Source organism: Petaurus breviceps, unplaced genomic scaffold (assembly GCF_028583685.1).
Source record: "Petaurus breviceps papuanus isolate PSGF00001 unplaced genomic scaffold, PetGlider_PUasm1.0 38, whole genome shotgun sequence".
NCBI lineage: Eukaryota > Metazoa > Chordata > Mammalia > Diprotodontia > Petauridae > Petaurus > Petaurus breviceps.
Genome location: NW_027186304.1, coordinates 29,807,253 through 29,831,622, shown reverse-complemented (window position 1 = coordinate 29,831,622; position 24,370 = coordinate 29,807,253). Strand labels below are relative to the sequence as shown.

The 24,370-nt window shown below is 35.5% G+C and overlaps 1 protein-coding gene across 2 annotated transcripts in view; it reads right to left on the bottom strand.

The window, feature by feature from the left end:
• Nucleotides 1–24,370, bottom strand: part of DLGAP1 (DLG associated protein 1) — a 1,177,715-nt gene that overhangs the window by 751,562 nt on the left and 401,783 nt on the right. The gene's annotated exons all lie outside the window — the stretch shown is intronic.

The window sequence follows — 24,370 nt, the reverse complement described above, 5'->3', positions numbered from 1 at the left end:
AAAATACAACTGAGGCAAAAGCCTTAGCACTTTTCTTAAAAAGAGTGTCTGATTTTGACATTATTCCCTAAGGCATAAAGCATAGATTTGGTATTATTTGAATCTTTAGTGGCTAGCAGTGTTTGGAATATAGTAGGTGCTTAGTAAGTAATGTCAAATGATTATACAAATATGAAGCATTCATAATTCTTACTTTCTGCAGATTTATAGATTTCAGGGCCTGAAAAAACATTAAGGATAACTGAATTCAAGTCCATCTTTTAACAGACAAGGAAACTAAAACCCCAGTAGGTAAAGTGACTTGTCTATGCTAATAAGTGGCAGAGCTAGCATGCATTTTGCTCTTGTCATGATGCTAGGACTTGATATCCTTCAATAATTAAAGGGAAAAAAAACATGGCTACTGTGTATTGTCAATGACTCATGTCTATTTCTTATGAGGAAATGCTATATCATGTACTTTCAAAGAATATGAAAATAGATGGAGTTGAAGAAGATTAAATAAAAAAAACAACAATCTATTGAGTAAAATGGTATTCAGGAATGAAGATTTGCATATTGTATAATCAGCAATTATATCATCCCCTCCTTTTTTTTCTTTCTTTTTTTTTTTTTAAAGAACACCTGTCTCCTAACAAGTTTTTTTTTTGCAGAATCTGTCTAAGCTACACATTAAACTGGAGACGGGTGACAGATGTTGGAATGAGGTGCTGGGAATATTAAATCAAAGGTGGGAAAATAGCAATGGGACCTCATTTTTGTTTGACAGGGAGGTATTGTTAGAGTGTCGGATGTGGGAATGTCGTGCATGAAAATTTCAGAATCCACTTTAAGGTTCACAATTTCAGTCTACTGTCACATATCCCAACTCAAGTTGTACCTCAGGCACATGGTTGCTAAACTCACATAACAGCTCTCAGAAATTGCCAGTTTCTTTACTTATTATTCCGTATTCTTCTGCTTCCTTTACAGATGGAATAACTGAGAACCAAAGGTCTGGTGATTTAGAGTACACTTTTGTACTCTGCCTTCTAGTCCACATCTCTTTCCATTAAATGGCCAAAATGAGTCAGCACTTAGACATATCTCCTAAGAAGCCAAGGTCAGAAACAAAGGTACAGCATATGCCAGAACATTCAAAGTGGCATTTTTTTTTGTAGTAGCAAAGAACTAAAAATAAAGTAGGTAGCTTATTAATTAGGAAATGATCGACCAAATTATAATAAATCCATCTAACTGAGTATTACTGTGGAGAAGAAATAGTAAACATGAGGAATTCAAAGAAATATGTGAAAATGCATATGAACTAATGCAAAAGGAAACGAGTAGTACCAAAAGAACATTACACAAGATGATTGCAACAATGAAAATGATAGTATTGCTAAAATGAAAGTGCACTCTGCAACTGAAAAACCAGTAAAGATCTTGGAAAACATCGTGAATGGTCACTATATTGGGTATTTTTCTTTGATTCTTATTTTGCATAAGGTAGATTTTACTTTTTAGGGTTATGGGGGCATTTCTAGAAGTTATTATTATTTAAAAATTTGTGAATTAATCTTTCTAAAAATGGCCAAATAATATGATTGGTAAGATGGTGAAGTGGTTGCTTTTAGTGATCCTCTGCAATCCCCCAAACTCTGAAAAATTTATGATAATTGGAGTAAATAAAGCTGAACCCACAAGATAAGAAGACTGAACACTGCACAGGGTAAAAAATTTAAGAAATAACATCAGGGAGCTTCATTGTTTATAGCAGCACTCATTGCCCACACTTCCCAATCTCTGTCACATATCAGGTGCAGGGAACATAAGCAAACTCACAAGTTTATAATTCAGAGTCTGGCTCTGGGGACCTTGGTTAATTTCTCCCATCTCAGTGATATGATTTGAACTATTTCTTAAACAATAATAGGTGAGAGACATGGATCTTTATCTGCCACGTAAATAGAAAGGTGAGTGAGTAGAAGGCAAATAGATTGAAGAGTATAGTACATTTTACAAAGCAGAATCTGCTAGGAGAGAGGAGTGGAGTTGCCCGAGCAAAAGGAGCTTAAAAACACAGATGGTGGCTGTCCAGGGATCCAGTTTCCTTAGATTTGAAATCCAGACCCAGTTGATTCCTCTTACCTCACAATATAAAGAGGTTGAGAACAACCAGTATGCCCAACTCTGGGCATCTGTGTATCAGTGGAAGCAGTAGAAGCAAAATTTGGAGGAAGGAAACTAGATACAAGTAACTTAGAATATAAAAGGCTTAAAGACCAAAAGTTCAAGAGAGAATGTCTGAATTCAAAACCTAGCTCACATAAGGGATCATGAAAAAAGAAGTGAGTAAAACCTGAAAGAGAATTAAAAACACTATGAATATCTATTATACTATAAAGTAAAATTAAAATTAGCCAGTGCATATGAGAACCCTGAAGACTCTCCAGGCATTAAGAAATAGAAAAACACAAAAACAAACAAAAAAAGCCCCTCCAAAATGGTTTGAAAGAGAAAACTTAGGAAAAAATAAAATAGGATGGAAATGGTCAGAAACCAAAACTCTCAACACCCAATTAAAAACAAAGAAACTACAGAAGAGGAAATTTAAATATGTGTTAGATAATTTCTCCATAAGTAGAAGATCTGAGGAAATAGAATAAGAGATGATGAAAGTGGGGAAAATGGTTGGAATTAGAAGCAAAAGACACCAAATTTAAAAGACCACAAATTCTATACAAGCCAAAGCAAGTGACCTTGAAGGCAGGAAGCACAGAAATAAAGATAACTTGTCTCCCAAAAGAGCATGACAAATGTAAAGACAAAACCTGAATACTATATTGTAGTAAATAATAAATGAAAACTGACTTGAACTAGTGAACAAAAAAAAATTGATCAATAGAATCCACAGATCACTGCCAGAAAACAAACAAAAACTAAACCAAATCCAAGAACCACACACACACACACACACACACCCTATCTTATAAGGTATATAGTCATTATGTCTCACAACATCAATCATAAACAACAAATTTTGTGAGCAGAGAGCACCGTTAAATATAAAGCAAAGGTAATTAAAATATTCCAAGATTAACTGACAGCAACGACCAAATGAAGAAAAGATGAAATAAAATATTACAAAAGGCAAAAGACTTTAAGCTATAACTCAAAATATATTAAAATGATGTACTTAAATTTAATCATCAGTGAATCTCAACAAGAGAGAGGCAACTGAGGCATTCCTGAGGGTAAAAACAATAAAGGTGAGCAGACTTACAAACACCAAAAACAAAGGGAATGCAAGAAAAGTAAATAACTTCATTATTTAGAAAAGAAAACAAAATCATCTTCATACCCCATTTAAAAAAGAGAGAGAGATTGGTTTGTGGAGTAAAGGAAAGAACAAATAAGGATCACCAAGGGACCAAAAGGACCTAGGGGTCTGAATATTCCAGAGAAATTTAAAGAGTTAAGGAGCAGAGAAGAACAAAATATTGTTTTACTACAACATCGATTAAATTCCCAGATTCTCTATCAGTGAATCAATATCTTTTGTGGAACGGGGTAACAGAATTGTGCTTTGTTATTAGGGGACTGGGTAGGTAAGGAACAGAGGATAGGGTGAGTGATAGATGTATTCTCTGTAAGTCATTTGGTGAATACTGAAGGAATAATATTTTCCTTAAGTCTTTCAGTAAAACTGGGCAAAGGACAGAAAAGGATGCAATCAAATGAGAGGAAGGATTGAGATGGGTGGGAAATAAAAGAAGGGTTCTTGTCCTAGAAGGAGAAAGGAATGAGTGTCATTATAGACCACTTACATGGGAGAGGAGGTGTAAGTCTGCATTAATAAATAGGGACATTGTAATGGGTTTTGTCTGGGAGATATATGTGCATTAAGAAACCACTTTTATTGAAAAAGAGTTTTACTTCCATGGATACTATCTTGACCCATTAGAAGGAAAAGGGAGTGTGTAAATCCCAAAGGGCAGTTAACATTGGGGACTTGGAAGAAGAAAGGATATCACAGCTTTAAGGATCATGTAAGGACAAGGGCTAGAAACAGACTTCATAACTTGGGATACAAAGTGATTCCTGCCATACAACAGGTTTCCATCTCAGGTTTCAAGAATTTGTTTTTTTTTTATAAGTTTGGGGGCACTGCAGAAAATAAGGAGGATTATGTAAGATATGCAAAGATACTACCATAGAAATGGGAAAGAAGAGCTCAAATTTGGCACTTCAGAAACTTTATCTTCATGACACATGAAAAAGAAAGAAAGGATAAATAAGGGAATAATCCATGAATCCAAACATAAAATTTAAAATAAACTGGCAAGGAGAGATAATAAAGACAACACAAAGGAAAACTTATGGGGAAAGAGTGAAATGAGACAATGTTATATTTTTTAAAAGGTTGAGGGGGAAGCAGGGAAGGAAGATTTTGAGCTACTTTCTTCATTGGGTTGAGAAAGAAAAAGGTCAAAGAAAATGAGAAAATAGTAAATAAACTTTAAAAAGGAAAGTGAGAAATAAGGTATTTAAGTAAATTTAAAGATCTTGTCATAGATTATGTAAATAAGATTGAGAAGAGAGGCTGTGGGAATATATTAACATCAAAGTGATGCTACCAAATACAGCAAAAAAAGAGGAAAGTTTCAAAAATCAATATAATCAAAAATCAAATAAAGGAAGAAAAAGAGTACTAACAATCATAGTTTTTAATTTAAATAGATTACATAATCCAATAAATGAGTATAATAGGATGGACAAGAGGAAAAAATCTCACCAATGTGTTCCAAACAAGAACACCTCTAAAAAAATAAAAAACACATACATAATGACAATGAGAGACTCCAAGGAAATTTACTGTTTATTAGATGATTCCCAAAAAAGCAGGTGTTGCCCCTATATATCTAAGTCACTATTAATTCAAGCTTGAATGATGTGTCATTTGCTTTAGACTGAATTATAAAATGATACCAGGTCACATTTAACTCAAGCCAAAATTCAATTAAAGCAACGTGTGAAAGCTAATTAAGGGTTTTACCACACCACTGTGGCATCAGTCTATACTTGCCTATCATTGCATGTGGATGGGCTATGCTGCGATGTACTATGTTACCAACAGTTGTGTTCATTTATTTTAAAAGTCCTAAACAAAATGGACAAAAGGAAGAATACTTCAGATAGAAATACTGCCAACATAAAAAGATTAATCAATACAAATTTATTGAGCATCTACTTGGTGCCAAGCATTGTAGCAAGCACTGGGTTTGAATATTAAATACAGTTGGTCAATGTCCAAGGCAAGTTTTGAATTCAGACTTTTCTGGCTTCAAGACTGAGGTTTTACCCACTGGACCATGTTGATCTTTCCATTAGAAAAAAAGAATTGGTATAACTGATCAACATGATTGTTGCCACAGTAACTCTAAAGTAAGATCTTAGAAAGCCTGAATCTATGATACAAATTATTATAAAGTAAAAAAAGTCCAGGTAAAATAAAATAAAAGGGCAAAGTTGAATACACTTATTTTTGGTTTGCAAACAACTAGAAGGAATAGAGGCAGCTAGATGGAACAGTGGATAGAGTACCAGGACTAGAGTCAGGAAGACCTGAGTTCAAATTCAGCTCCAGACACTTACTAGCTGTGTGACTGGCCAAGTTACTTAACTTCTGTTTGCCTTAATCTACCAAAGAAAGAAATGACAAATTACTCCACTATCTTTGCAAAGAAAACACTATGGATACTATGGTCAATGAAGTCATGAAAAGTCAGACATGACCAAACGATTGAACAACAACAAAACAAAGAAGTAATATAATGCCGGCTAGGTGGCACAGTGAGTAAAGAGCTGGCCCTGGAGTCAGGAGGACCTGGGTTCGGATCCAGCCTCAGACACTTAACACAAACACACACAAAACCTTGCCATGTAATCTTGGGCAATTTACTTATCCCCAACTGCCCTCCAAAGGGCCAAAAAAAAAAAAGAAGTAATATAATGAGGGAGATGAAGGATCTTTAACTGCATGGCTTGAAGACCACAATAAAAAAAATGTATTCCTATCAAAAGAGTAGCCGTTGAGACAAAAGTTTCAAGTCTATTCAAGTAAAGTAAATAAAGCGAAAATGAAGTGCATAGAGAAGAAACTTTTACTGCAAGCATTGGTTTCCTTGATTACTTTAAAATTTGTGTTCAACTGCATAATGTTAAAATTGATGGAGAGGCGGCCAGCACAGATGAGGACACAATAGCCAAATATTCCAATGTTTTGAAGAAAATAATTAAATCAATTATATTTTGCATATAATTATAACTTCAAATCATGTGAATTTAAATAATGAAACTACTCATACTATCTATTATCTGAACTAATTGGGACCTGGTTACTTTCAGCCAATGTCAAAATAAAAATCCACAATAAACAGAAGAGTGAAGGAAAAATATATTACACTTAAAAGAACTACAGACAAGGAAATAATCCAACATTAAACAAATGGTCACCAAATGGCATATAGCATCTAAATTCCTAATGCTAAAAGTTAATGAGATTGTAAAAAGACATAGATAATAACAAGATGATTGTAGTAAATGTTAATAACCATCTCTTAGAAAACAAGATGAATATAATAGAAAGATAACCAAAAAGAAAAAAAGTACAGAATAGAACAAATTGTCAAAGTGTATGGTGTGTTCTGCATGGTAACATTAAAGAATGCACATATTTCTCAAAAACAAATAGTACCTTTATAAAAATAGATCATGGAAGAGGTAAAGATAAGTTTTTAAAAAGCAACATTTCTAGAAAGTAAATATTAAGAAAGCAAAATAACAAATAATTCCTCTATAGATTGCAATATAATCAAAATTATAATTAATCCAAGGAAATAAGCTAGAGATACAGAATTAAGTAGAAACTTAATAATGATATATTAAATAATGATTGGGTTAAAAAATTCATAAAAAGAATAACTATATGAAGGTCATAATAATAATGATGAGAAAATATACCAAAATTTCTATGATGTACATTAAGGAATTTTTAGAGGAAAAATATGCCTCTGAAGGCAGAATAGATAAAGAAAGCATTAAAGTACTGTGAACTCACTTTGAAAAAAAATTGGAAGTCAACTAATCAAAAAATTTACAAGAGAAGCACAAAAGAAGAAATACTGAAAATCAGAGGAGAAATGTATAAATATATAGAAAAACAAATATAGAAATGATAAGCTTTAAATAAGGTAATTCAAAAGAAGAGAAAAATCAAATTATCAAAATAAAACAGACGAACAGAGTAAGCTTGCAGCATAGAAGAATTTAAAATAGCTACATAATTCTATATCAGCAAAAACTGAGACTGTAAAATAAATGGAGGATTAATATATAAAGTATCTTTATTAATAGAACATGAAATAGCAATCTTAAGTCCATCTCAGAAAATAAACTTGAGTGTGTTTTGAAGGAATTAACAAAGAAAAGAAAAATGCTAGTATTGATTGGTTTTAAAGGTGAATTCTATCAATATTTCAAGGAAAAATATCTATGCTGTATAAAATATTATCAAAAATTAATAAAGAAAGTTCCTTGCCAAATTGTAATGGCAGGAAAAGTGGAATTTTTTTTTATTTTCATTGTGTGTTATTTGGATTCCCAGTCTCAGTCTTACATTCCTCTGAACTAAGCCAATCAGACACGTGCAAGTGGGCTTTAGCCAATCAGATACATACATGTGGGCTCTAGCCAATCAGATGCTGAGTAAAACTGTAAATAAAGAAAGTCAGTGGTGAGGAAGCAGGCATTAAGGGAGCCAGCATTGAGAGAGCTACACAGTGCTCAGAGAGAAGTGGCTTGAGTCCAGGGAGAGAGATAACCTCTGAGAGCTGGAAGGTGACCTCTGATAGCAGAGACTTGCTGAAAGAGTCTCTGAACTTTGAAAGCAAATAGAGCTATTAGGGCAGAAAACTGCCCATGGGAAGGGGGCTTAGTTTAAGGGTTTTTTTTTTTTTTTTTGAGAGCTGTTAAAGTGAACTGAGCTGTTATTACAGAGCCTCTGGACTTTGGAGGTGAATTGAAATGAGAGCGCTAATAGTGTGTGCATTATTGTTGTTGCCCTGTTAACCTTTGTTTTCCCAGAGGCAGAAGCTGCAGGTAGGAGCCTCTGGAGTTTGTTGTCAGGCAGGAGCAGGGAGAGCTTGAAGTAGAACAATCCCTGTGAACTGAGACATGGAGCAGAAGTGGAGAGCTGCCTATGTGTGAATCCAGGCGAGACTCAGGAGTGGTCAGACCAGAGAGGAAGAGCCATGGGCCTTGGAAGTCAACCTCAGGTTAAGATGAAAGAGGACTTTACTTGGACAGTTGGTATTGATTAAGGAGATTGTTCTTATGGTGAGTTAGGGGTGGATGGTGTGGTATTTTCTGCTACCCTTTAAGGATGTGGGTCATGCTAGGGAAGACCCTACCTAGCCTGGGACCCCCTGATTTTGGGGATGCAATGATATATGTTGTGTAGTGTGATGTTCTTACTGTGACTTAGGGGTGAATGGTGTGGTATTTTCTGCTACCCTTTAAGGATGTGTTATGCTAGGGAAGACCCTAGCCTGGGACCCCCTGATTGCTACAAATGTTATGCTTTACTTTTTTGAACAATGTTTAGTACTGAAAAAAAAATAGAGAATTCATTATACTATAGGATTAGACCCTTGAAATTATTCATAGCAACATTTTTCTGCCATGATTGGTGTTACATTTAGATAATTATACTCTAATGTCTAATCCAGTGAAGGATAAATCAAAGAAAGACATCTACAGTCTAATAAAGTGAGCATTGATACATATGTTTTAAATAAAATCCTAGCAAAAAATGCTGTGTAACTATATATGTGTACATATACTGTATACATATGTAACTATGTTTATATATGGCTCTATATCTACATGTATATATGCTAATAGAAATCTAAGACTAAGTTAGATTTCTATTAGTAAAGATGTTTCAACATTAGGAAAGAATGAACATAGTAACATTAAAAATAAAAATAAAAGTACTCCAAACTACACAATTATAAAAAAAGTTTTGAAAAACTTCTTTTTACAAAGTATAGAATTAATTCATGCTAAAAACCCTATAAAATTTTTGTAGAGAAGACATTTATCATGATTAAAAAGTATACATATAGTAATCTACTGTTTGATAAACCCAAAGACCCCAGTTTAGGGGATAAGAACTCACTATTTGACAAAAACTGCTGGGAAAATTGGAATATAGTATGGCAGTAACTGGGCATAGTCCATTATCTAACACTGTATACCAAAATCAAGTCTAAATGGGTGCATGATCTAGGTATAAAGGCTGATAACTGTAAGCAATCTGGGAAAGCAAGGAATAGTTTACCTGTCAGATTTTTGGAGAAGGGAAGACTTTATGGCCAAACAAGAATTAGAGATAATTATAAAATGCAAAATGGATAATTTTGATTACATTAAATTGAAAAGCTTCTGTACAAACAAAGCCAATGTAACCAAGATTAAGAGGGAAGTAGAAAATTGGGAAAGAATTTTTACAACCAATGTCTTTGATAAAGGCCTCATTTCTAAAATATACAGAGAATTGAGTCAAATCTATAAGAATACAAGTCATTCCCCCAATTGATAAATGGTCAAAGGATATGAACAGGCAGTTTTCAGAGGAAGAAATTAAAGATATATATAAGCATATAAAAATGCTCTAGATGACTATTGATTAGAGAAATGCAAATCAAAACAATTCTGAAGTACCACATCTCACCAGTCAGGTTGGGTAAGATGACAAAACAGGAAAATGACAAATGCTGGAGAGGATGTAGACAAATTGGAACACTAATGCATTGCTGGTGAAGTTGTGAACTGATTCAGCCTTTCTGGATAGTGATCTGGAACTATGCCCAAAGGGCTATAAATAATTCCATACCCTTTGACCCAGTAATACCACTTCTAGGGTTGTATCCCAAAGAGATTACAGAAGTGGGAGGAAGACTCATATGTACAATAAATATTTATAAAAGGTAATATATAAAATTAGAAACCAATATAATTTTTGCAATTTGGAATCCTTCAAGGATATCCCAATAAATATAGGAGTAAAGCAAAATTCCTTCTCTTTCTCATTGTTATTTGACATAGTTCTAAGAATATTAGCAATAGCATTAAAACAAGATAAAGAAATGAAAGGTATAAGTATTAAGCAGGAGGAAGCAAAATTTTTCCTGTTAGCCATTGACATGATGGTATATTTAAATAACCCTAGAAAAGCAACAAAGAAAGAGACAATTAAAAGCTTTAGTAAAGTCATAAGATACAAAATAAATCCATTGAAATTTTTAGCATTTATAAATAGCACTAACAAAATCCAGGAGGAAATAATAAAAAGGGAAATTCCATTCAAAATAACTAAAAAATGTATAAACTATCCAGGAGTCAATTTACTAAGTTGCACCACTAGGCAGATAACTCAAAATTTGAAATGTAAAAAAACATTCCATTTATACCAAAATATTTATAATAACATTTTTTTTGTAGTGGCCAAGAATAGGGGAAAAATTAGATTCTCATCAATCCAGCAATTGGTAAGCAAACCATGGTGCTTGAATGTAATGTAATTTTGTTTCATTATATACAATTATAAATAAAACTCTTGAGAAACAGTTGTATGAACTGATGCAAAATGAAGTGAACAGTACCAGGAAAACAATATGCATGACTATAATAATGTATATAAAAAGAATTTTAAAAGTGAAATAACAATAATTATAATGCCTAAAGTTGGCTCCAAATGGCTGAAAAAAAATCTCTATCTTGACTTTTCCTAGATGTGAGGGATTATGGACATGTAATGTTGCATATTCTCTCAGATACAGTTGATTTATTGATTGGTTCTGCTACAATGCTCTTTTTCTCTTTTAAAATCTTTGTTTTAAAGGATGACTCTCTGGATAATAGAAATAGAGAGATAGATTTGAAAAGTAAGGGTATAAGAAAACAAAATATATCAATATATTTTTTTAAGTAGGAAGAAGGGGTTAGCAATGACTTGAAGAACTAGCCATGGATTAGACTGAGTAGACCTGCATTTAAAGTATAGCTCTATAAATTAGACATGATAGTAGCTGTACTGTGTACTTTGCAGGGTTGTATTGATAAGGGATAATGCACATGAAATTTCTTTTTAACACAATATACTAGGCAGATATAATGTATATTAATGATGGGGAAGGCAGTAAGCGCCTACCACATACCAGGCATTGTACTAAGAACTTTTACAAATATTTTCTCATTTGGTAGGTAGGTGCTGTTTTCACGTCCATTTTGTATTTAAAGAAACTGAGGCAAGCAGACATTAAATGACTTGCTCAGGGTCAAGCATCTAGTAGCGACTGAGGCCTGTTTGGAACTCAGGTCTTCCTAATGCCAGGCCCAGTAATATATCCATTGTGCTATATAACGGCTATTGACACCTTGATACCTTGTTGACATTGATAGCTCACTAGCTGGAGGCTCTTAAAATCTCTCACTATAAATTACAGCTGTGCATTGGTGATGATAATGATGATGGTGATGGTGATGATTATGATGAGAGTAAGACCTAGAATATTTAAAAAGCAATGATACCAGGAGATAAAACATCTTAAAACAATTGACAGAATACTAAATTTACCAAGCAGGTGTGGAAAATAGAATTTCTTCGACAATTTCATAAACACAGAGCCAAGCGGATGGAACAGCTAAAAATCAGCCCTCCATCACAGAATGCTGATTTTCTTAAGAAGCAGGCTTGTAAGACTCTATTGACCTTGAAAAAGATATCATATGCACGCTAAGGAAGAGATTTACTCATCCATCAGGCAGGGTATGCTTTTTGCAGGATGTGTGCGTCTCCTTCTTCCTGATGCCTTTATTCTGACATGGCATTCAATAATCCTTTACATCTCTCTCAAGCCTCAATTGCAGATAAAAATGGGCTCAATTAGTCATGTTGCTCCTCCTTAATAGCCCTTGGAAAAGACTCAACTGAGCATGTTGTGTCATATTAGATTTGGAAACACAGGCATACTCACTTTGTACAGTAGATCTAGTTCAGAAAAACCGCATGTAAAGTCAATTAATTTTATTTTTTTTATTTGGTGGTGAAGCATATTGTTCCTTTATTTCTTATACTGGCATTTTTACTGGATAGAACTAATTTGTCTTTGGGTGGTATCTTTATTTTAAAAAGGCATCTGGTAGTATAGTGGACAGACCACTGCACTCCAAATTAGGAAACTCTGAGTTTAAATCCTGCCTCAGACACTTTCAAGTTGTGTGACCCTGGGCCAGTTACTCAACCTAGCTGACTCAGTTTCTTCATATGTAAAATAGGGATGATAGTAGCCTAGTGAGGATAAAATGAGATATTTGTGAAGCACACTTTGCAAACCTTAAAGTACCATTTAAATGGTAGCTATTATTAATTTGTACTAGATGCACATTAAAGAAAAAAAAAACTTTTAAGTAGATTAAATTTAAACATTCTCTTTGGACACTAATTTTTAATTCAGAATCAAGTAAAACTATCTTCAACTCTATTTCCCCCAGGAAGAAACATAGCTTGGAATACGATTCAGAGGAAGCCGGTAGCCCAGTAGGTAAAGAACTGGGTATGCAGTCAGGAAGACTCAAGGTCAGATCCAACCCCAGACACTCACAAGCTGTGACCCTGGGCAAGTCACCTACCCAGTAGTTTCCTCAACTATAAAAATGGGGATAATAACTTCATAGAGTTGTTGTGAGGATCAAAAGAGGTAGTGTTTGCATAAAGAGCTTAGCACAGTGCCTGCCACTAGTAGGCACTATATAAATGTGTGATTTCCCTTCCCCTCATTCATCTGCTAAATTCCTCTCAGTAACACTTCATCTCAAAAATGGAGATAATACCATCAGTTCTTACTTCACAAGTTGCTTTGCAGATCAAATGGGGTCAAGAAATTATTATACTTTGCAAGCTTTAAAAACCTCATATCTTTAAAGTCAGTTTATAAATATCTGATAGTCATAATAATCATGTAGGTATGGTTTAGAATAAAAGGCCAGAGATCCCTTCCAACCCTCAAATTCTATTACACTTTGTATCTTATACGACATAATGCCTAGCACAGAGTAGGCACCTAAATTGTGTTTGATCCAAAACTGCTATGCCAAAATTAACACAGGATCACTCAGAACTTTAAGGGTTAGCAGAAATGCTACTCTACATTTAATGAATTTTATAACTAACAACTGATTTTTTCCAATCTCTTCCTTAGCAAGATTCAGGAAACTCATCAGTGTGGTTGACATGAACTAAAATATCTTTGTTTTCTTTTTCAGGAGGTGCACATAAAGATACCATCCAAAGGCAAATTGTTTACTTATTTCACTGCTAAAGAAGTAACATATATTTTCACAGTGCTTTGTAAAAACAAAATGGATGGTATTTGCATGCAAATGAACATCCAGCTGAAAATTGTGCATTGTACTTTGCACCCCTATGCATTCAAAACCATTGGTTGTTAATTACTAGAATGCTTAATACCAACACTTCTAAAGGGCCTGAGGAGCCCCTTCAAAAGGTTCATTGGGGAACTTGGGTGAATCAAAGGGAAGTCTCTGTTTTCCATTGATGGTCTAGTGCTGTCACTGATTCTCCTCTAAAAAGAAAGCTCTGCCTCTGGCAATATCTAGCTTGTCCCACTAGGCTGAAATTCCAGGATTAAAACTAGCCAACAGAACTGATAACTCAAAAAAGAAAATCATAAATCTTATAAATCTTAGAACTGGGTTATGCTTCCTAGAGTCTCTGAAAGTCAGAGTTAATAGGAATTTGATGATCCATTTATTCCAACCCCTTCATTTTACAACAGAGAATATTGAGGCCCAGATGGAGACATGGCTTGCCAAAAGTCACAAAGGAATTCAGTGGCAGAGTTAGACCTTTCTCCATGTCCCTGGAATGCTCTAAATCAAGGACTAGTCCCCAGGCCAGCCTGATTTCCAGGCTACTGGGAATCGACATCTGTTTCTGGGAATATCCCTTCCAAGCCCTCAGTTAGCCTCTGATATAACATGGTCTCCTTCCTTTAGAAGCACCAAAAGATCAGCAGAAGGTCGAGGGTATGGTCTTACCCCAGGGCCCATGTAGCTCATTGTCCAGCTTTATCTTCCAGGGGCAGGATTTGCCTCTTCAGAAGAGAAGTGGATGGATGATCAATCTACCTCATTGTCCTCTTTTGTAAACCCATTCTAGGCCCTGGTTCCAACCAAAGCAAGCAAGCTCCACAAGAGGCTATATAGAAGGTCAAAGATGCAACTAATTTCACTCCATGACAGTAAGAAAAAAAATAATGCTGTAAAGTGTGGCAAAATTAAAAATTGCATAAATGAAAAAATAAAAAGTTCTGATAACATGATTAATATTCAAAATAAATAAAAATCTGAATACATTGCAGCTAGGGTGATTTTTTTTAGTTGAAAAAGTAGGTTAAAAACCTGAATAAAAAATTAAAGTAGAACCTTAGCCACTGTACTCAAATGTCATTTAGGGTCTAACAAAATTCATTACTTTATTGTAGGATTTAGAAAATATTTACTTGTTCGGTTTTCCTGTACTTTATAGAAACTGCTGGCTTTTTGAAAGTGAAAATATGCTTTGGGCTAAAGTTAAGAGAATAAGGAGAAACCCAAGAGAGACAGTAATTCAAAGCACATAAATAAATTTAAGAACAGATTTACCATACCATATGACCGAGAGGTCCTAGATATCCTATAAAGTTGAGACTATTGCTTTTAATGACTGCCTTTGTCCGTTTCAGGCCAGTCTCCCAGCATCACAGCTTTATACTATAGAGTATTATCAGCCACAGTATTTTCTTGGCCTGTCCCTAGATTTACCCCCAGTAGGTCCACAGGAAAAACACAAAACCGAGAGTAGCCCAGAGGACAGTGAAGAATCCTACCAGCAAAGAGTAAGCAAACTATATCAGCAGTCTGGATCCAACTTGGGAGACAAAATTGGAATGTTCTTTTAGAATCACTGGCCCTCTTTGAACTTCAATTGCCTTATCTGTAAAACAAAGATGTTTACTATATGACCTCTAAGGTTTCTTCTTGTTCTAAATCTAAAATCCTATGGTTCAATATAAGTTGACTGCCAGAACTATGAATAACACTGGGAAATATTTTAAGTGCCTCTATGCAGATTTCAGTAGAAGTGATTTCCTTTTTATTTTATGTAAAAGTTTTCTCTGATAGCTTGTAGCTATATACTTTCAAGTAGGGAGTTTGTGCCTGTCTTCTGGGCTGTCCAGAGCATTTCAAGTTTCTGGGCAGGATCAGTCCTCTAAATGTTGCCTAGGCCTTCCAAAGCCAGAGACTCCGCTGGTACAAGGGCTACTCCATAAACCCTTTTTGCAAAATGACCCTAAAAGTTGCCTTTGTTGTTGTTAGTCAGTCATATCCAGTTCTCCATAATTCCATTTGGGTTTTGTTTTGTTTTTTGTTTTTTTGCAAAAATACTGGAGTGATTTTCGATTTCCTTTTCCAGCTCATTTTACAAATGAGGAACTGAAGCAAACACAGGTCTTTTAATTCTTATTTCTTAGCTATATGTAATCTATAGTCTATACATAAAAACAGGGCATTGCAAATTGTCTCAACATAAGAGGGCCATTCCTTCTCCTGGATGCAAAACTGGTCATGTGAATATTTCTCATTATATCACTGACCAACATAAATATTCACACTCTCCACAGCAGGCCATTTGTACCACAGGTGACTATGAATGGTGGGTATGCCTCCACCCAGTTCCTGTGCAACAAGATTGCAAGGCAGGCAAAGTTTGTCTCTGGTATCTTCTCAAAGAGTTGCCTCTTTAGATGCCCCCAAATTATTCACCCTAATCCAAACTCCTACCCATCATTGTCAGCGTTCTAAATTAGGTGCTGAGGAAAAGACCAGAAAATATGGTGGGCTGGTATTGTAGCAAGAGAAAAAATTAATTGATGAACAATCCAGCTGCTCCATACACATAATGTAAAAGCAAACAATTTTTTTTTTGCCTTTTGGAGAGCAGTTGGGGTTAAGTAACTTGCCCAAGGTTACACGGCTAGCTTTTTTTGTGTGTGTTAAGTGTCTGAGGCCGGAACCCAACTCAGGTCCTCCCGACTCCAGGGCTGGCGCTTTACGCACTGCCACCTAGCTGCCCCAAGCAAACTTAATTTTTTAATGACATAGACCCCTGGACAATCTGGGGATACCTATGGACCCCTCCTCAGAGTGATAGTTTTTTTTTTAATCAAAAGAATTGCTAAATTTCAGTGGTAGGTTATTGAAAATAAAGATGTATTTCCCCCCTCCACCAAGTTTAAAGTCCTCCTGAAATCTATTCAAGGACTACGATTCTCTCATTTAGAAGAAAGTCCCTCATATATTCTGTGATACAGTGATACTGGACTCCTTGCTGTTCCTTGCACAAGATACTCCATCTCTAGGCTCTGGGTATTTTCATAGTTGTCCCCCATGCCTGAAATTCTTTCCCTCCTCATCTCCACCTCCTGGCTCCTTCAACTCTCAGCTAAAATCTCACCTTCTATGAGAAACCTTCCTTGAGATCTTACTTAACACTGGTGCCTTCCAATTTATCCTGTATATTATCCAGTTCTTATATTAGAGTATGTGCTACTTAAGAGCAGGGATTATTTGCTTTCCTTTGTATTTCCATTGACCAGCCCAAAACCTGATACAAGGTCCGTGTTTAATAGATGATTGACTGACTGATTCAACACAAGAAGATGGCATGAAAGTTGCATCACTGGTAGAAATACCCACATCAGTGAGATCAGAGACCCGCTGAAATATCAAAGTGACTTTTCGATGCAATCATCAAATTTGTATTGGAATTATTGAGAACTCATCATATATAATAGTTCTTTCAAATCTATGCTGTAAGAAGTTGGCAATCAAACTTTGATTTCACTGTTTTTATTGTTTGCTCCACAGTCGTTGCTTCCTCTCCTCCTTCCTACATCACAGTCTTTGGCAGGTTCTCTATGGTAGAAGTATAGCCAGAAGGACTCTCCATGCTGAAGCTTAATGTACCACTGCCACACCCGCTATGCACTCTGTGAGCAAAATGACTTAGCATTCTGATTGAACAGAAGGCAAGTAATGATTCATGGTGAAATCACAAATGTTCCCCAAACTGATAACTTTACACTAGTTTTTAACAATCTCCAACCCATGGTGCACTATTTAATGAATATCTTTTCTATTATTGGAGAATGAATAATTCAGCTTAGATCACTGAATTTCTGGTGTAGGTGTGGTGGTGGGCATGGTTACCCTTGTGGAATATGGACACGTGGAGTGCCACACGAGCACATGAGGGTGCACAGCTACAGAATGCTGACTTTTCAAGGAGGTTGACTCGTGTGTGTGAATGTGTGTGTGTGCATATGTGTGAGAGCATGTGTGCGCATATGTGTGTGTGTATGTGTGTGTGTGTTGGGGGGAGGGATCATTGGCTGTTTGTTCATCCCCTAATGCTATTTGTCTTTAAAGGAAATCTGATAGCAGTCAATAATTATATTTCTGAGGAAAAAAAAAAAGCCCAGCAGACTTTGTTCTAGTATAAAAAATTAAAAAAAATAACATTTGAAGCATATCCCTGATTTCAGTGATGGAGAAGACACCAGAGACGTTATCACAGTTGCTGAGGAACCCTCTGCATCCCACCGGCTTGTTTGCCCAGGTAGCTACGACTAGGACAGCCACCCTAAGTTTGTCCAGGGCTCCACGGTAGTCACTGCGTTAACTAACCGTATTCAGATTCAGCATTATTAATAGCCAGTATGGCTGTGAACAGACACTGAATCTTGTCCTTTCACATATCAACCTCTAGTTGGTAAAGAAACAGATGCTGGGTCACAATGGGAGGAGATGAATCTAAAAATTGGAAAGTCCAAGTTGTGATATACCTAGCTATTACTTTGATAATAAAACGTCATATTTATTTTTTCTACTTTGAAAAAACACTTTCCTAATGGAATGACATTGATAGGGATAATTCAATGAAGAACATGCTGGGGATAAAAAAACATGGAGTGGCTATAACATAGGGCAAAGGAGCTGGATGAGGAGGTAGGTGAAGAAACAAACACCACTCTCCTAGATGCAAATATTCTGGGCACAACCCATATAGGGGCAAGAATGAACAGGTGTTTTGGGGCGGCTAGGTGGCACAGTGAACAGAGCACCAGCCCTGGAGTTAGGAGGACCTGAGTTCAAATATGGCCTCAGACACTTAACACAGTACTAGCTGTGTGACCTTAGGCAAGTCACTTAACCCCAATTGCCCTGCCCTCCCCCCCCCAAAAAAAAGCAAATATAAAATAAAATAAAATAAAAATTTTTTAAAAGAATGAACAGGTGGGTTGGCAGCCAGAAGCCCTGAGATCCTGACAGAGAGAAATAGGAAGATTGGTTGAAACTAACAGTAATCCTTGGTTCTGGATGGTGATTAGTACATAGAGAAAAGTGTACCTATATCTCCTAATACTGAGGAGAAATTAAAATCTCTTTGTAATATTTTTTATTAATAAGAAAAGGAGAAATAATTATTGTCCTGACACATAACTCCAAAATATGAAAATCTAATCCTAAATTGTCTCCTGAATTCCAGTCCCACATTATTCCCATCATGCTAAACATTTCTACTTGTACCATCAAATTCAAGATGTACAAAATTTATTGCCTTAACTGTTCAAATGACAAAACTGAGCCACAGAAATTATATTACACTCTCCAAGTCTCATAGTAGTGAGAGTCACAGCTAGAAACAGACCAGGTTCTCTGACTCCAGTGCTGATACTCTCTCTATTGTCACTCACTGTACCAGGCGCTTAATAAAGGTTGGTTAAATTGAATTGCAATCCATAGAGTAAATAACATCTCTATCTAATTATATTTCCTCTATCTTTTTTTTTTGGTGACACAGTAGAGGATTTTGGTTTATAAATTTCAAGATATTTTTTAAAAAATGCATCCTTTTGATTTTCCTATTGAATTCACTCTAAATATCATAGATCTTATTTAATATTCTATTCTATCCTATTCTGTAATATCTTCCTTATTCTTTAGAATAGCACTCTGATAATTATAATGTTATTATAATTACCATATACATTACCATTAATATAATATTTGTTTTACTATTATTAGTAATAACTGTTACTGATATTAATAAAATGATTCACTATGCAGTTAATATAAGTTAGTTAAAATGAATTAATACAGTCATTATACTATGATATATTAATCAATAACTACATTACTAATATATTACTGATAGCATTAATATAGTATATGCTATATAATAGTAATATGTAATATTACTATTTTTAATTTTTTATTCTCTTGACTGTGAACTTTTCTGTTTATTTAAAATTTACCTTGGTGAAGATAAAATTTGCCTTGGTTATGATAACAAAAAAAAATAGGGGGAGCATCAAACAAAGTCTAATCAGAACCAGGAACATTAGAGGAGATTAACAAGAACTCTATTATGAAATTAATTAATTCAGCTCGAGCTCTGCCTCTGCACTCTTTCCTTCCACTTGCTCCTCTCTGTTCCTATTGCTAACACCCTAATATGGCCCAATTCTCATTTGCCTAGATGATTACATGAACTTTGAAGAGATCCTTCTGCCTCTACTCTGTTCCTTCTCTAATTTCTCTGCCATTCCATTGTCAGACTCATGTGACTTGTGCATAGATCTGGTCAAACCTCTGCACAGCTCAAAAATTTCATTGGTTCTCTATTATTATTGGTTCTCCAGAGCTTAGCACAGCATCTGGCACATAATCAATGTTTACTGAAGTGTGCTATTTATTGAATTATTACCTACAAAGGAAAGTTCTAAGTCCTTTGCTCAATTTTCAAGGACCATCATAATATATCACCTGAAGTCTCCAGACTAATAATGCCATATCATTCTCCTTTATATAAGGTATACTCCAGCCTCCTCATTTCTCAAACACGCTCAATGCTTTCTTGCTCTGTAAGTTTGTACTGTTTCCTACATCTGGGATGCGTTCCTTTCTCTCTTTATACTTTAATTTCCATATTTAGACACTTACTAACTGTGTGACCCTGGACAAGTCACTTAATTTCTGTCTGTCTTAGTTTCATTGTTCAAAAAATTGGGATGATAACGACATCTATGTTCCAGGTCTATTGTAAGAATCAAGTAAGATGATATTTTCAAAGTGTTTTGCAGTACTTCATGTGCCATGCAAATCTAATTATTATCATTATTATTATTGTTATTGTTAATAATAACAATATTTTCTCTTCCACTATATCACACTGTTCCTGAATTACAAATGTCTAACAAATTGAATTAGATTGAATGGTCAATATAATATGTTAATTCTTAAAGGATCTGAGATTTCATCAGTGTGACTAGTCCTTACACTGAAGTTGATTGAAACTCCTCTATGCCTGGATATATGATCTTCATGAATTTCTGTGACTGAAAATGTTCATCCCATGGTGGCCAGCCTTTTAAGAAGGATCCTCTCCCAATCGAATTAGATTGGTGCTTGGAGAACAGACATGCAGACTGTTGTTCAGCCATTACTTGAAGTCTTTTGAGCTTGATAGAAGCTGCTAGTAGGGCAGCTAGGTGGTAAAGTGGATAGAGTGCCAAGTCTGGAGTCAGGAATGCACCTCTCTGAGAGTTCAAATCTGACCTCAGACACTTACTAGGTGTGTATGACCCTGGGCAAGTCACTTAACCCTGTTTGCCTCAGTTTCCTCATCTGTAAAATGAGTCAGAGAAGGATATGGCAAATCACTCCAGTATCTTTGACAGGAAAACCCCAAAAGGGGTCACAAAGAGTCAGACACAACTGAAAAATGACTACACAACAACAACAAGAATCTGCTAGTGTTTTGACTCTGTTGTCCTTCAAGGCATGATTAGTCAGCAAACATTGATGAAGTGCTTACTGTGTACCAGGGGCAATGGAGTGATTAACAGAGCCTGTTTATCAAAAATCCCAGAATAAGTGGGTTGGAAGAAATGTTAGCACGCATCTGGTCTGACCTCCTTATATTAAAGATGAGGGAGTTAAGAGCAAGACCTATACAGGGAGTTAGTAGGAAATTCATAAATCTTTCCAGTTAAGTATTCAATGAATGCTTAAGGAAAGAGGGTTCAAAAACATGACTCGCTATTCTGCCCAATACCATTTCTTTTGCTACTGTTTCTCTTTGCTGTGATAAATTATCAACAAATATTAATTACCTGCTGTATGCGAAGTATGAAAGGCACCATGATAAAATTAAAAAAAAAAACTGTCCTTGGGCTCAGGAAGACCTAGATCCAAATACCACTTTTGATATTTACTGAGCATATTATCCTAAGTAAGACATTTAAGATCTGAGAGGCCCCAGGCAATTCTCTAAGACTACAAGTTGCAGACTGGTTACTAATCAGCACCGGTGAATGATGTTTTCACACTGAAAATTCTGTATAGAAAAATCACAAGTCTGAAACACAGCTATCCTTCTCTCTCTCTCTCCCATTAAAAAGACAAAAACAGGGTGCTCTACCATATTTACAAAAACATGGAAAACATATACTTCTTAGTATTAAGGAGTTTTACAATATAAATGTAAGTTATATTATGTATCATTATTTTTCATGAAACTTCATTTTTATTTTTATTTTTTTTCGCTCTTTGGAGGGCAGTTGGGGTTCAGTGACTTGCCCAAGGTCATATGGCTAGTTTTTGTGTCAAGTGTCTGAGGCCAGGATTTGAACTCAGGTCCTCCTGACTCCAGGGCCAGTGCTCTATTCACTGCATCACCTAGCCACCCCTGAAACTTCATTTTTAAAATACTATTTCTCACTGTGACTAATAGTACTTAAAAGTTCATGCTTGTGGAATTGCAATGAAATATAGGTAAAATTAAGAAAGTAATTTGAAATCCTAAATACTGTAGCAGCAAGCACCCCAAGCATGTCCTCAGGGTTTGCTGCCCATACAGGTTCTTGGATCTGCTTTGTTAAAGGAAAGCAACTCAAAATGGGTTAACAAGCTTACTTTAATCAGTCAGACATATATCGTTTACCTTGTTCAGGGGAAAAAGGTCAGCACCCCAAACTCCAAAATATACAGACAGAATTATCAAGACATAAACAGATCAAGTAGACAGCTTTCCAAACTGTCCAACCATTACATCCATACCCAGTCAACATCTGGGTTTCCACATCTGGGTTTTTCAAAGCCGGGGGACTCTCAACAACGGCTTCCCAGAATTCAGATCAAATCACAGAACACCTCTCAAAGTGAGTCCCAAAACAAAGCTACACATCAGGGCTTATATAGCCTTCTCCTGGCTCAGAGAATGTAAAAACCTTATTGACTCACTGCCAATCAAGAAGTATCTACTGAAAAACAAGCCTCCCACCCCAGGCTTCAGGTGCACTTTAGCCTAGGGACAGGGAAGATCTTCCAAATTTGCATTCCCATTACAAATACCCAATTAAATATTCTCAAATTTAATTACTTAGATCTTTTATTTTATAAGCTTACACACACACACACAAATCATTTCATTAGTCTAGTATATGAAAATAATAATTTTAAGTTTGAATCTGACTGAACCCATGATTTCATTGATGCAGAGAGCTCATGGCAGGGAATTTCCAATACACTACTGCAGGTCAGTACCTATTCTGTCTGAAATTGAATGTCTTGGAGAGCTTCAAGGGCTAGTGAGAGATTCAGTGACTTTATCAGGGTCATGAGAGACAGGATTTGAATCCAAGCCTTCTTGATTTTGAGACTAGCTCTTTATCCAATATATTACATTGTGTTTCAATAACTGTCATGAACAATAATAAATATACATTTATTTATCTACTGATTCCTCTCCCCTCTACTATTAACCATACAACATTTAAAAATAGAAAGGAGCTCTAAGAAGGGTTGTTTTCAGAAGCTGACTGTACTTGCTACTCATATCAAGTCACTATAAAGCTGTAAAGACTCCAAATCAATGATTTTAGAATGTCCTAAAAAGTTTATTCTTTAATCCTTACCTTTTAAAAATAATGTCATTATCTACCACAATTTTCAGTCACTAGTTTCTGTAAATAAAGATAATTCAAAGTTAAACATAGATACTTATTTGGCAGATCAACCTGTAGACTTTAGTATTTCTAATTATTGAATTCTCAAATTCTGAGCCTCATTCAACAACATACTACAAAGTGCTTCAATCTAGGCCTTTCAGAGCCTTTGGTGAAACATAAAGATTAGCCCTTGTACTCATGGAATGGACAGTCACTTCTTGGGTCTGTCTGGAGTAAGATTATGCATAGTTTCATTCTAAGTATCTCTCTTGAAAACAAATGATAGCACATGTTACCTTACTGCTATGTTTTTCAGACATGATACTAAGGTATCTGCTAGGGAATATAAAGGGAGTAAAAAAAAACAAAAATCACAACAACTAACAGTATGAACTTTTATAAATTTTACAAATTGTCTTTTTCCATAGCCAATTTGCCTTTTGTTTTCATATAACAAAGTCCCAGATGGATTAACTGCAGATATGTATGTACTTTTTACAATTAGAAACATAATTGACCCCCTCACATATTCTCTGAACCCCATTTCTGAGACATGAGTAGATGCCATTTTTATATGATCTAATTAATGCCTAAAGTTAAGGGGAAAGTGATTAGGTCCTTTATTAATACTCGCCTCACTGCTTTTACTGAGTATTAAGAGGCTCTCCTGGGGAAAATTAATACTCTGAGCTGTGGATTAAGCTTTCTTACAGGCAGTCCTCTGGGGTTCACTACTGTCAGCAGAGGAAATACAAGTCATTTACTCATGTAACTCCCTCTTTCCCTGTTGTAAGTGACCTGTCTGCTAAAATCAAGAGAAAGTATGAGCTAATATGTGAATTAGAGGGAAGAGGTCCAAGCCAGTGGCAAGAGTAAAGACAGAAAATCATGACACACTTTTTTCCCTGTCCTCAGATCTGTCACTGCCAGAACTATAGAAATTCATTCAGTCAGTCATGCATTTATTAAATGCTAAGTGGCTGAGCAGATAGAATACTAGGCCAAAAGTCAGGAAGATCTGAGTTTAAATCTAACTCAGACATTTGCTAGTTGTATGACCCTGGGCAAGCCATTTAACCTCTGCCTTCTTCACTTTCTTCATCTGTAAAATGGGGGTCCCAATAGCACTTACCTCCCAGGATTGTTTTGAAGATGAAATGAGATAATATTTGTAAAGAACTTAGCAC